Raw genomic sequence first — 12,294 nt, 5'->3', positions numbered from 1 at the left:
AGGCTTCCTTGTTTCTGCTCAGGGCCTTGTTGGGATCCTGTCCTGCCTCTCTCTGCAGCATGGTGGATGGGTGGGAGGGATGCCCCAGCTGGTTGGTTGGTGGCAGCAGAGTGGGGTGGGTGACTGGGGATTCCCTCAGCTCTGTGCCGTGCATAGTAATGTGCCCAGTCACGCTCGTGTCAGCCTGGCCAAAAAAAAAAAAAAGGGATAGATTATCTGTCTATGTTTCCTCCAGGCTGTAGCTCCTGGGAAAAACTTGGGCACCTGCCAGCATCCATTTCCCCAATCTCCACAAAGTGCTTGTGGGGTGGTTTGGAGGGCTTTGAGTATATTTTGCTTTAGTTGCCTCGGCAAGGAATGCTCGAACAGATTGTGGATACAGGGAAGGGGGGAGATGCTTTACCCCGCTCATCAGATCTGCCTCTAGTCTCTGCTGTACCTCTCCCTCCCCACTGCCCCTGCTTTCAGCATCTCTACCCTAGGGGGCCATCCAGACAGGGAGCTTGTAGACACCTTTCTATTCAGATGATGCAGCTCACTGCAGAGGGGGGAATGCAACCAACTTTCTGTCTCTAACCTTACCTCCATCCACCCTTTCAGAGCTACTCCTGCAGCCCCCTCAGAGGCACATGGCTTTAATGGCTGGATCTGAGCATGGAGCAGCGAACCTGTGGTGGTATAGAGAGCCTTGGGGAGGCGAAGGGGCTCTTCCCAGTGGGGAAGGTCAGATGGCAGAGCCCTTGTCAGTGTTAGGATCTGAACTTGCATCCCACCTGGTGGGGAGGGGGGAACTCCTGCTGGTATTCAGTCTTGTGCCTTCCTCCATCCCTTGCCCAGGCCTGCGTTGGAGAAGCTGGCCTCATCAGCATTCGTAAAGTGATGGTTCCCTCTCTCCCTTTAATATGCGATTTCTCTTCCTGGGATCTTGGCCCATTTCCTCTCCTCAGCTTGCTCTGTGTTGTTTTTTTTGTTTTTTTTTTCAATCACCAGCATAAAATCCTCTGCCTCTGTGGTTTGCTTTGAATCTGCAGTTTCTTGCTTGTGGGCTGAGCAGACAACTTGAAGCAATGGCTGGTGTTCCTCTGTGGCTTGCTTTCTCTTCTCTCTGATTGCAAACAGAGTCTGAGAATAACCCGCTCCCCATGAAAGGGATTCGTAATGTCGATCCTGCTTCTTGGGCAGCCAAAATTGCTTGATTTATTTTTTTGCTTTGTACTGAAGAGGAATGTTGTCATGTCTGGGGTTTTTTTTTGGGGTGGTGGTGGTGGTGGAGTTATGCACAATGTTTTAAAGTGGTGACTTTGTAGAAGGGGCAAGTAGTTGTTCTGTCATTTGCCTGGCAGGAACTCTCCAAGACAAAGTTCTCCTGTAACTTATCTGCTATGGAATGCAGTAGCAGGGACTCTGCGAAATATTGATTCCTCCCGTAACCCATCTGCTATGGAATGCAGTAGCAGGGACTTTGCAGGAGGACTGAGTGCTCCAAAAACCGGTCTGCTGTGGAATGCAGTAGCAGGGACTCTGTGGGAGGACTGAGTGCTCCCATAACCAGTCTGTTACGGCATGCAGTAGCAGGGGACTCTGCAGGAGAACTGAGTGCTCCCGTAGCCAGTCTGTTACATCATGCAGTAGCAGGGGACTCTGCAGGAGGACTGAGTCCTTCCTTAACTGGTCTGCTACAGAATGTAGTGGCAGGCACTTTGCAGGAGGACTGAGTGCTCCAAAAACCAGTCTGCTGTGGAATGCAGTAGCAGGGACTGCAGTGGTGCCAAGTGTGCCTCGGATGCTTGTATCAGAAAACGGCAGCAGTTTTTGGTTAAATTTCGTGAGTGGTTTGGGTGCTTCGCTGTACAGCTGAGCAACAGGGACCTTGCAAAAGGACTGACTGTTCCCATTTGCTTGTTTTCGTGTGGTTGGACTCCCCACCCCAGGGGTGAGGGGGAAGATGTGAAAGGCCCTTTCCAGTTCACCTGGGGCCGATTGTGCCACCTTAAAAAAAAAACCCAGAATTGGTGCTGGTCCGCTGGGTCTCCCTGACCCTGCCCGTCGCCCTTTGTGCAAGGTCGGTTTTAGTTGAGATGTGACTTGCACACAGTCCTATCATATTTTATAAAGTTGCACTCTGCCTAGATTGATCCTGGTAACCGGGAAGTTGGTATTTATTCCCTGCCTATCCATCATTCTAGGCAGGTTACAGACTGCACAGTCTGGAAATATGTTCGGTAAATACGAGCTCTTCGTTTTGTAAAGGAACGGAACGCCGTGCCAAGTTAATATCGCATCACTAAATTCACGGGCACAATGGTAAATAACCCGCAGGCACTTGGCCAATCAGATAGCTACGCTGGCAGAACATTCCATGCCCTGTTATACTGTGTAGGGCCCGCATTGGCAAGGCTTGAGGAAAGAGGCTTGACCAGCTGGATAGCAAAGGGAGGGAGCTTTCCTGAGTTTTCGAGTCTAAGAAAGACACACCGGTTACTTTCAGTTGTTGGTTATTAATCTGCTTGGCTCTTTTTCTGATGTTTCCATTTGCTGTGGTGAAAGTTTGGTGAGGGGAGGGGGGTGTTGAGAGCACAGCTAAATAAATGGAGATGCACGCTGCCCTGCGCAGGCTGCATCAACCCTCTGTGCATGGCAGCGTGCCATTACGTGCCAAGTAATGGCACTGGTAATACTTAGCCCTCTGCCCCAAGCAGGAAGACCTGACAGCCAGAACTGGATGCGTGCTGGGCAGACTGGATGGACCGTTTGGTCTCCTTCTGCCCTCATTTCTACGTTTCGTCTGTTTCTATGTACTTCGGAAAGTGGGCTTGAAACATTGGTGCGCAGAGTTTCCACCCCAGAGGGGGGGGGCTGCGCACATCTGTCCCGGGTCTTAAAACTGTAAGTGGCCCAATCCTGCTGCCTCTGGAGCTGTTCTGAAGTAGCCTGGGGGGCATTAGGGAGCCAAGTTCAGATTCTGACAGGTGGCGGGAGAGGTCCTGACCTTTCCCAGGTCCCCCACCGGCTCATGAGGTCCTCGTGTAGCGCTTGGGCTGCTGGAGAGGGGTTGCCCCTGCAGTTCATGTCCAGCTGCTCGCCTGGAACTCCGTGGCCATGGAAGATGGCAGTGGGTGAATGTGGCATGGGCGGGCACCGCCTAACCTTGAGTTTTCCCCTCTGTCTTTCACATGAAAGGATAGCAGGAGTAAATTAAGATTAAAGTTTTGAGTTGAAACCTCAGGGTGTTGGTCCGCCCCAGGGCTGAGAGGCAAAAGCTGGGGTTTGATTTTTTTTTTTTTTTTGTGTGTGTTTTTTTTAAATATTTTGGGTGGTGGTTTTTTTTTTTTAATATATATTTTTTTTCTTTTCTGACAGGGATATTACAGACTTGAGAAATGATTTGCAAACATCTGTGCCCCGGGCAAGAAATAGGAGAGTCTTTATGGGAAACGACTTACTTATCACTTCGGTAGTGCTACTCGACATACACAGCACTGTACAAAAGCACATATAATAGACAGTTCATGCCCTATAGAGCTTACACTCTGATGAAGGGGAAAGAAGACCCGGGGAGTTTCATTTATTAAGCAAATGGTTAAAATCAATAAGCAGGATAAATCGGGGGTTAAGATTTAAAAGCAGCCCCCAAAAGGCTGGATTTGAATAAGGTGAGAGGGAGCAGGACGCACCAGCTCGGGAAGTCCATTCCAGGCACAGGGCGCAGCCAGGTGGAAAGCACGGAGTCGGGAACTGGCAGTAGAGGAGAAAGGCCCAGGTAGGAGTAACTTATCCAATGACGAGGGGGGTAGAGAGAGACAAGAGAGGAGAGGTAATGAGGGGCTGCAGAGTGCATGAGGAGGGGGTAGAGAGGGATAAGGGAGGAGAGGTAGTGAGGGGCTGCAGAGTGCATGAGGAGGGGGTAGAGAGGGATAAGGGAGGAGAGGCAGTGAGGGGCTGCAGAGAGCATGAGGAGGGGGGTAGAGAGGGATAAGAGAGGAGAGGCAGTGAGGGGATGCAGAGTGCATGAGGAGGGGGGTAGAGAGGGATAAGAGAGGAGAGGCAGTGAGGGGATGCAGAGTGCATGAGGAGGGGGTAGAGAGGGATAAGAGAGGAGAGGCAGTGAGGGGCTGCAGAGTGCATGAGGAGCGGGTAGAGAGGGATAAGAGAGGAGAGGTAGTGAGGGGATGCAGAGTGCATGAGGAGGGGGTAGAGAGAGATAAGAGAGGAGAGGCATTGAGGGGCTGCAGAGTGCATGAGGAGGGGGTAGAGAGAGACAAGAGAGGAGAGGCAGTGAGGGGCTGCAGAGTGCATGAGGAGGGGGGTAGAGAGGGATAAGAGAGGAGAGGTAGTGAGGGGCTGCAGAGTGCATGAGGAGGGGTAGAGAGGGATAAGAGAGGAGTGGCAGTGAGGGGCTGCAGAGTGAAGGCATTTGTAGGTGAGCAGGAGGAGTGGATAGGGAGCCGGTGCAGTGACTTCAGAAGAGGGGTTATGGGATCCTGGCGACTCTGGCGAAAGATCAGTCCTGCAGCTGAGTTTAGGACCGACTTCAGGGGAGAGAGCGCGCGCCAGGAGACCTGTGAGGAGCAGGGTGCAATAGTCTAAGCGGCAGGAGATGAGAGTGGATAAGCGTTCTGAAAGGAAGGGCCGGATTTTGGCGAGGTTATAGAGAAAGAAACGGCACATTTTAGCAGAGTTTTGGATATGTGGAGAGGAGTCAAAGATGACTCCTAGGTTATGGGCCGATGGGACCAGGAGGATGACTGTGTTATCCACAGAAACCGAGAAAGGAGGAAGAGGGGAGCTAAGCTGGGGGGGGGGGGGGGGGGGGTGAGCTCCGTCTTGGCCACGTTGAGTTTAAGGTGGCAGAGGGACATCCAGGCAGCAATGTCAGACAAGCAGGCCGAGATCCAGGACTGGATTCCTGATGAGATCTCTGATGCATAAAGATGATATTGAAGGCCATGGGAGATTGGAGCACCGAGGGAATTAGTGTAGAGGGAGAAGAGAAGTGGGCCCAGTACAGAGCTGCGAGGCACACCAATCGATGGCAGTAGAGGAAGATCCACGACAGCAAACGCTAAATGAACAGAAAAGAGAAACACATCGTGTTTAATCATAGGACACACAATCTAGCAGCAACATCCCACAGCTCTGCCATTGCACCTCACTCCTGCCCCGCAGCACCCCCTGCTATTCCAGTACTGAGACCCTCACACACAGCTCTGCCATTGCACCTCACTCCTACCCTGCAGCACCCCCTGCTATTCCAGTACTGAGACCCTCACACACACAGCTCCGCCAATGCACCTCATTCCTGCCCTGCAGCACCCCCTGCTTATTCCAGTATTGAGTCCCTCATACACAGCTCTGCCAATGCACCTCACTCCTGCCCTGCAGCACCTCCTGCTATTCCAGTACTGAGACCCTCACACACAGCTCTGCCAATGCACCTCACTCCTGCCCTGCAGCACCTCCTGCTATTCCAGTGGAGGGGAGTGGGCAGTGGAGTGCCTCAGGGATCTGTACTGGGACCCGTGCTTTTCAATATATTTATAAATGATCTGGAAAGAAATACGACGAGTGAGATAATCAAATTTGCAGATGACACAAAATTGTGATAAATTGCAGGAAGACCTTGAGACTGGAAAATTGGGTATCCAAATGGCAGATGAAATTTAATGTGGATAATAAGTGCAAGGTGATGCATATAGGGAAAAATAACCCTTGCTATAGTTACACAATGTTAGGAGCTACTACTCAAGAAAGAGATCTAGGCGTCATAGTGGATAACACATTGAAATCGTCGGCTCAGTGTGCTGCGGCAGTCAAAAAAGCAAACAGAATGTTGGGAATTATTAGGAAGGGAATGGTGAATAAAACGGAAAATGTCATAATGCCTCTGTATCGCTCCATGGTGAGACCGCACCTTGAATACTGTGTACAATTCTGGTCGCCGCATCTCAAAAAAGATATAATTGCGATGGAGAAGGTACAGAGAAGGGCAACCAAAATGATAAAGGGGATGGAACAGCTCCCCTATGAGGAAAGACTAAAGAGGTTAGGAAGGCTGAGGGGGGATATGATAGAGGTCTTTAAAATCGTGAGAGGTCTAGAATGGGTAAATGTGAGTCTGTTATTTTCTCTTTCGGATAATAGAAGGACTAGGGGGCACTCCATGAAGTTAGCATGTGGTACATTTAAAACTAATCGGAGAAAGTTCTTTTTCACTCAACGCACAATTAAACTCTGGAATTTGTTGCCAGAGGATGTAGTTAGTGCAGTTTCAGGCTGATTCAGTAAAAGTCGTGGGAGAGTGGGCGAGCGCCCGCTCTCCTGGCGCGCAATTCAGTATTTAAATGAGGGCCCATGGTAAAAAGAGGCGCTAGGGACACTAGCGCATCCCTAGCGCCTCTTTTTTGACAGGAGCAGCAGCTGTCAGTGAGTTTGACAGCCGACGCTCAATTGAGCGTCCGGTTTTCAAGCCACGGGCCGATTAAAAACATTTTTTTTTTTAATTATTTTTAACTTTTGGGACCTCCGACTTAATATTGCTAAGATATTAAGTCGGAGGGTGCACAGAAAAGCAGGGGACTTAGGTGGGGGCTCCCGTGTCGACAGAGCAGCAGCGTGAAGACGATCCAAGTACTGGGCACGCGGCAAACAAGGAACACCGACAGACGAACCGGAGTCAGGAGCCGATGAGGCAAGGCTGGATCTGGAATGGCGAACTGAAGCAGGAGCGGGGGCTGGAACAGGAACGGAAGCTGGATCAAGACTGGAGCAGGAACGAAGGCCGGATCAAGTTGAAGCAGGAACGGAACAGCAACTAGCTACTCGCAGGGAGTGAACCTCGTTGCAAGGCGACCCTCTGGAGCAGGGACAGGGTTTAAATACCCTGCCGGCGTCTGACGTCACTCTGGGGGCCGGCCAAGGTTTCCCGCGCCTGCAGTTTTAAGAGCTGCCTCTTCGCGCGCACGTACTCCGTGGGCGGGGCCAGGCCGGAGAGCTCGACGGCGTCTCCCTCGTGGACGCCGCAGCGGGGAAAGGCCTGTACAGGCCTGGAACGGCGCCAGGGAGGCCGGCTGGAGCTCGGGGTCGGCAGCGGAGGTAAGAGCCCGGTCGCGGGGGTCGCGACCGAGATCGCAACAGTACCCCCCCCCCCCCTTACGCCCTCTCCTAGGAGAACCAGGTTTTCCAGGGTGGTCTTGGTGGAACTGTAGAAGAAGCGATTTGTCCAGGATGTTGTGGGCAGGTTCCCAGGTATTGTCTTCAGGACCACATTCCTCCCAGGATGTGATCCTGAAGACAATACCTGGGAACCTGTATCCTACAGTGATACTCCCAACTACGATGAGAAAAACTAACATCCAGTACTTCACGAACCTGATAGATCGTGTCCGTGGTGGAGGGTGTCTCCGAGGATTCACGTATGTCCCGATGGAACTTGGAGAGAATTACTGGTTTGAGAAGAGAGACATGGAATACATTATGTATTCTTAGTGTAGAGGGTAACCGAAGTCGGTAAGCCACCGTGCCCACTCTCTCCGCTATCCTGAATGGTCCGAAGTACTTGGGTGCCAAACGTCTGGAGGGTAAGCGTAGGTGAATGTTCTTGGTGCTTAGCCAAACCTTGTCTCCCGGCAGGAAGACCGGAGCTGGCCGACGATGGCGGTCAGCAAACCGCTTTGCTGAAGTTGCGGAATGTTGAGGTTTCCTCTGGATCATGTTCCAGAGTTTGTGAAGCCGTTGTGCTGTCATTTGGGCGGCTGGAGAAGGAACTGTTACTGGCAGTGGTAAAGGTATCTGAGATTATTTCCCATTTACCAGCAGAAAGGGGGATTGCCCCGTGGCACCATGAGTATGATTATTATAAGAGAACTCAGCCCCTGGTAGCAAGGTCGCCCAGTTATCCTGAGTTTCATTGGCGAAGGTTCGTAAGAAGGTTTTCAGGGAACGGTTGGTGCGTTCCGCCTGTCCGTTGCTCTGTGGGTGGAATGCCGTGGTGAGATCTAACTGAACCCCAAACTTCTTGCATAGGGCCCTCCAATATCTTGCGGTGAATTGTGGGCCTCTTATCAGAAACGATATGTGACGGCAGGCCATGTGCTCGGAAGATGCGTTGCAAGAAGAGTTGAGCCAGCTCCGGATCCGAGGGCAATTTGGGCAGAGCAACAAAGTGGGCCATCTTAGAAAACCGGTCCACAGTTACCCAGATTACAGTCTTTCCTTCTGACGGGTAAGTCCACTACAAAGTCCATGGCAAGGTGGGTCCAGGGTTGCACGGGAATGGGTAGAGGTTGAAGTAACCCCCACGGATGACCTGCTAGTGGTTTCTGTTTGGCACAGGTGGGACAGGAACTGACGTAAAGGTTGACATCCTGCCTCATGCGAGGCCACCAGTAGTATTGTGTCAAGAGATTCAGAGTTCGAGCTCTACCGAAGTGTCCGGCAGTGAGAGAGTCATGAGCCCATGACAATACTTTCCTTCTGTGCCGACGGGGTACTACCGTTTTCCTCCTGCTGTGACCATGGTGCTGGCTAAAGTGACTCTTGCGGGGTCGAGAATGTATTGGGGAGAACTGTTCTCCTCCCCCGGCTCGGTGATGCGAGACAGAGCATCTGCTCGTGCATTCTTTGTTGCTGGTCGGTAATGCAGGGAGAAATTGAAGCAACTGAAAAACAAAGACCAGCGGGCCTGTCTGGGGTTTAGGCACTGGGCCCGACACAGGAACTCCAGGTTTTTATGATCCGTGTATACTATTACAGGATGCTGGGCTCCCTCCAACCACTGCCGCCATTCCTCGAATGCCAGTTTGATGGCCAGTAGTTCTTTGTCGCCGATCCCATAGTTTCTTTCTGCATCCGAGAATTTTAGGGAAAAGTAAGAGCAAGGGATTAACCTCCCACTCTTAGAGGTCTGGCTGAGAACTGCGCCTACGGCGAGATCAGAGGCATCGACCTCCACGATGAATGGTCTTAGCGGATCCGGGTGATGTAGGCAGGTGTCTTCCAAAAATGCTTCTTTCAGGACCATAAATGCCTGATGCGCTTCTGGAGGCCAATTCTTTGCATCCGCCCCTTTCCTTGTAAGTGCTGTTAGGGGAGCTACCTTGTGGGAGTAGTGTGGGATGGACTGCCTATAGAAATTAGCGAATCCTAAGAATCGTTGAAGCACTTTTACTCCTATGGGTTGAGGCCAGTCTCGGATGGCGGACACCTTTTCTGGGTCCATCCTGAACCCCGTGGCTGAAACAATGTAACCCAAGAAAGGAAATGATTCTTGCTCAAAGAGGCACTTCTAAAACTTCACGAACAACCGATTCTCCCTCAAAATCTGTAGTACTTGTCTCACGTGTTGAAGATGAGTCTTCAGATCCTTGGAGTAGATCAGTACGTCGTCTAGGTAGACAATGACGGAAGAATTGAGCATCTCTCGTAGCACCTCGTTCATGAGATGTTGGAAGACTGCAGGAGCGTTGCATAGCCCGAAAGACATTACCAAGTATTCGTAATGTCCGTCCTGGGTATTGAAAGCCGACTTCCATTCATCCCCAGGACAGATGCGCACCAGATTGTATGCTCCACGAAGATCAAGTCTCCTTGTAGACGGTCAAGAAGTTCAGGAATCAGAGGTAGCGGATATCGATCGCGTCTGATTATGGCATTTAGACCCCTATAATCGATGCATGGGCACAGGGATCCGTCCTTCTTCCCTACAAAGAAGAACCCAGTTCCGGCCGGGGATTTAGAAGGTCAGATAAACCCTCGGGCAAGGTTCTCAGAGATGTATTTAGACATGGCTTGCGTCTCTGGAAAGCAAAGCGGATAAACCCGCCCACGGGGTGGCGTGGTACCAGGCAGTAAATCTATAGCACAGTCAAACGGACGATGCTGGGGTAGAAACTCGGCCTGTTCCTTAGAGAACACATCTGCAAAGTCCTCGTACTGGGAAGGTATGGCTAAGGATACTGCCATTAGAGGAATACTGGGGCAAGGCCGAGCACGTAGGCAGGTATTAAAGCAGTCTTGACCCCAAGCTGCCACTTGAAGGGTATCCCAATGAATGACCGGAGAATGTTTCTGGAGCCACAGTAATCCCAGTACAATGGGATGGACCGATCTCTCCAGTACCAGGAAGGTTATTTGTTCAATGTGCAGAACACCGGTCTGGAGAGTCAGTGGCTTAGTGGTAGAGGCAATGCGTCCGGGGATTAGAGTGCCTCGTATGGACGTGATCCAAAGCGGAGGATTTTGGGGACGTACTGGAAGCTGAAGTTGTTGTACCAAATCCCACCGGTTAAAGTTCCCTCCTACCCCAGAATCAATAAAGGCAGTTGTGGCGAAGGTTCCTCCGGGGTATTCCAGGGTTACCGGGACTGTACATTGAGGAGCAGGATTAACACAGCCTAGGGAAAGCTCCTCAGTGGTGCCTAGGCTTTGGCGTTTTCCAAACACTCTTTACACTGGGCCAGGAAATGCCCTTTCCCACCACAGTACAAGCAGAGTCCCATTCTTCTCCGTCGCCTCCTCTCCTCTGGCGTCAGAGTGCTGCGCCCCAGTTGCATCGGCTCCTCTCCTTGAGGATCCGCCCGGGGTCATACCAGAGAGGGTGATGGCATAAGGGGTTTCGTAAAGGCGGGAGCCAGCGAAACCTGCCTTCCCGGGACCGTTGCTGTAGCTGGCGGTCGATTCTCCCCGCCAGATCGATCAGATTATTCAGATCCTCCGTGAGATCTCTGGCTGCTAGTTCATCCTTTATCCGGGATGCCAGACCCTCCAAGAAGATTCCTCTCAGGCTGTCCTCACGCCAGCCCACCTCTGAGGCCAGTGTTCGAAATTCAATGGCATAATCCGCCAAGGAGCGGGACCCTTGGCGAAGTTGCAATAGCTCTGTGGTTGCAGTGGAGTGGCGTGCGGGTTCATCAAAGATCTGCTTGAAGTTGAGGATGAATTGTTACATAAGAACATAAGAAATTGCCATGCTGGGTCAGACCAAAGGTCCATCAAGCCCAGCATCCTGTTTCCAACAGAGGCCAAACCAGGCCACAAGAACCTGGCAATTACCCAAACACTAAGAAGATCCCATGCTACTGATGCAATTAATAGCAGTGGCTATTCCCTAAGTAAAATTGATCAATAGCCATTAATGGACTTCTCCTCCAAGAACTTATCCAAACCTTTTTTGAACCCAGCTACACTAACTGCACTAACCACATCCTCTGGCAACAAATTCCAGAGCTTTATTGTGCATTGATTGAAAAAGAATTTTCTCCGATTAGTCTTAAATTGTTGGAAGTTACCCAGCATGGGATCGTTGCGCTCCCATAATGGCGAAGCCCAGGATAGGGCCTTCCCATCCAACAATGAGAGAATGTAAGCGACCTTCACGGAGTCCGTCGAGAACTGTTTAGGTAGCAATGCGAACCTGATGTAGCATTGGTTCAAAAATCCGCAACAGAATTTGGCTTCGCCAGAGTAGCGTGGCGGCACCGGCAACTGTGGAGGCGCTGCTGATTCCAGGACGGGAACCACTGGAGGTACCGGCGGGGCCTCTGGAGGCTGGGCATCCAGACGATTGGCTAGTCGTTCCACTGTGACTGCCAGGACATCCAGGCAAGGCGGCTGCTGTTGCAGACGTTGTGCCAATTCCTGGAATGGCCTGTAGTCCAGAAATGTCCGCCGGGTCCATGGCCTTGCAAACTGTTATGACCAGAGTAATGGACCCTTGGGCCGGCCGTGTGGAGGGGTGATAGAACGTGAGGTGGACTCCGCAGAGATGGAAAGGCCGAGAGGCGGCACGGAGCCAGGAGACCAAGCAGGAGCTTCGCCCTGGAAGCCCGAGGTCCCCCCCGGGAGGAGCCCGTGAGGACCCAGACCGCTGGGACTTAGGCGGGGTCTCCCGGAACGACGGGTCAGCAGCGTGAAGACGATCCACGTACTGGGCACGCGGCAAACAAGGAACACCGACAGACGAACCGGAGTCAGGAGCCAGGAAGTCAATCCGAGGGTGAGGCAAGGCTGGAACTGGAATAGCGAACTGAAGCAGGAGCGGGGGCTGGATCAGGAACGGAAGCTGGATCAAGACTGGAGCAGGAACGAAGGCAGGATCAAGTTGAAGCAGGAACGGAACAGCAACTAGCTACTCGCAGGGAGTGAACCTCGTTGCAAGGCGACCCTCTGGAGCAGGGACAGGGTTTAAATACCCTGCCGGCGTCTGACGTCACTCTGGGGGCCGGCCAAGGTTTCCCGCGCCTGCAGTTTTAAGAGCTGCTTCTTTGCGCGCATGTACTCCGTGGGCAGGGCTAGGCC

Source organism: Rhinatrema bivittatum, chromosome 19, assembly GCF_901001135.1.
Source record: "Rhinatrema bivittatum chromosome 19, aRhiBiv1.1, whole genome shotgun sequence".
Lineage (NCBI taxonomy): Eukaryota > Metazoa > Chordata > Amphibia > Gymnophiona > Rhinatrematidae > Rhinatrema > Rhinatrema bivittatum.
The sequence above is the reverse complement of the archived record's forward strand: the minus strand, read 5'-3'. Positions refer to the sequence as shown.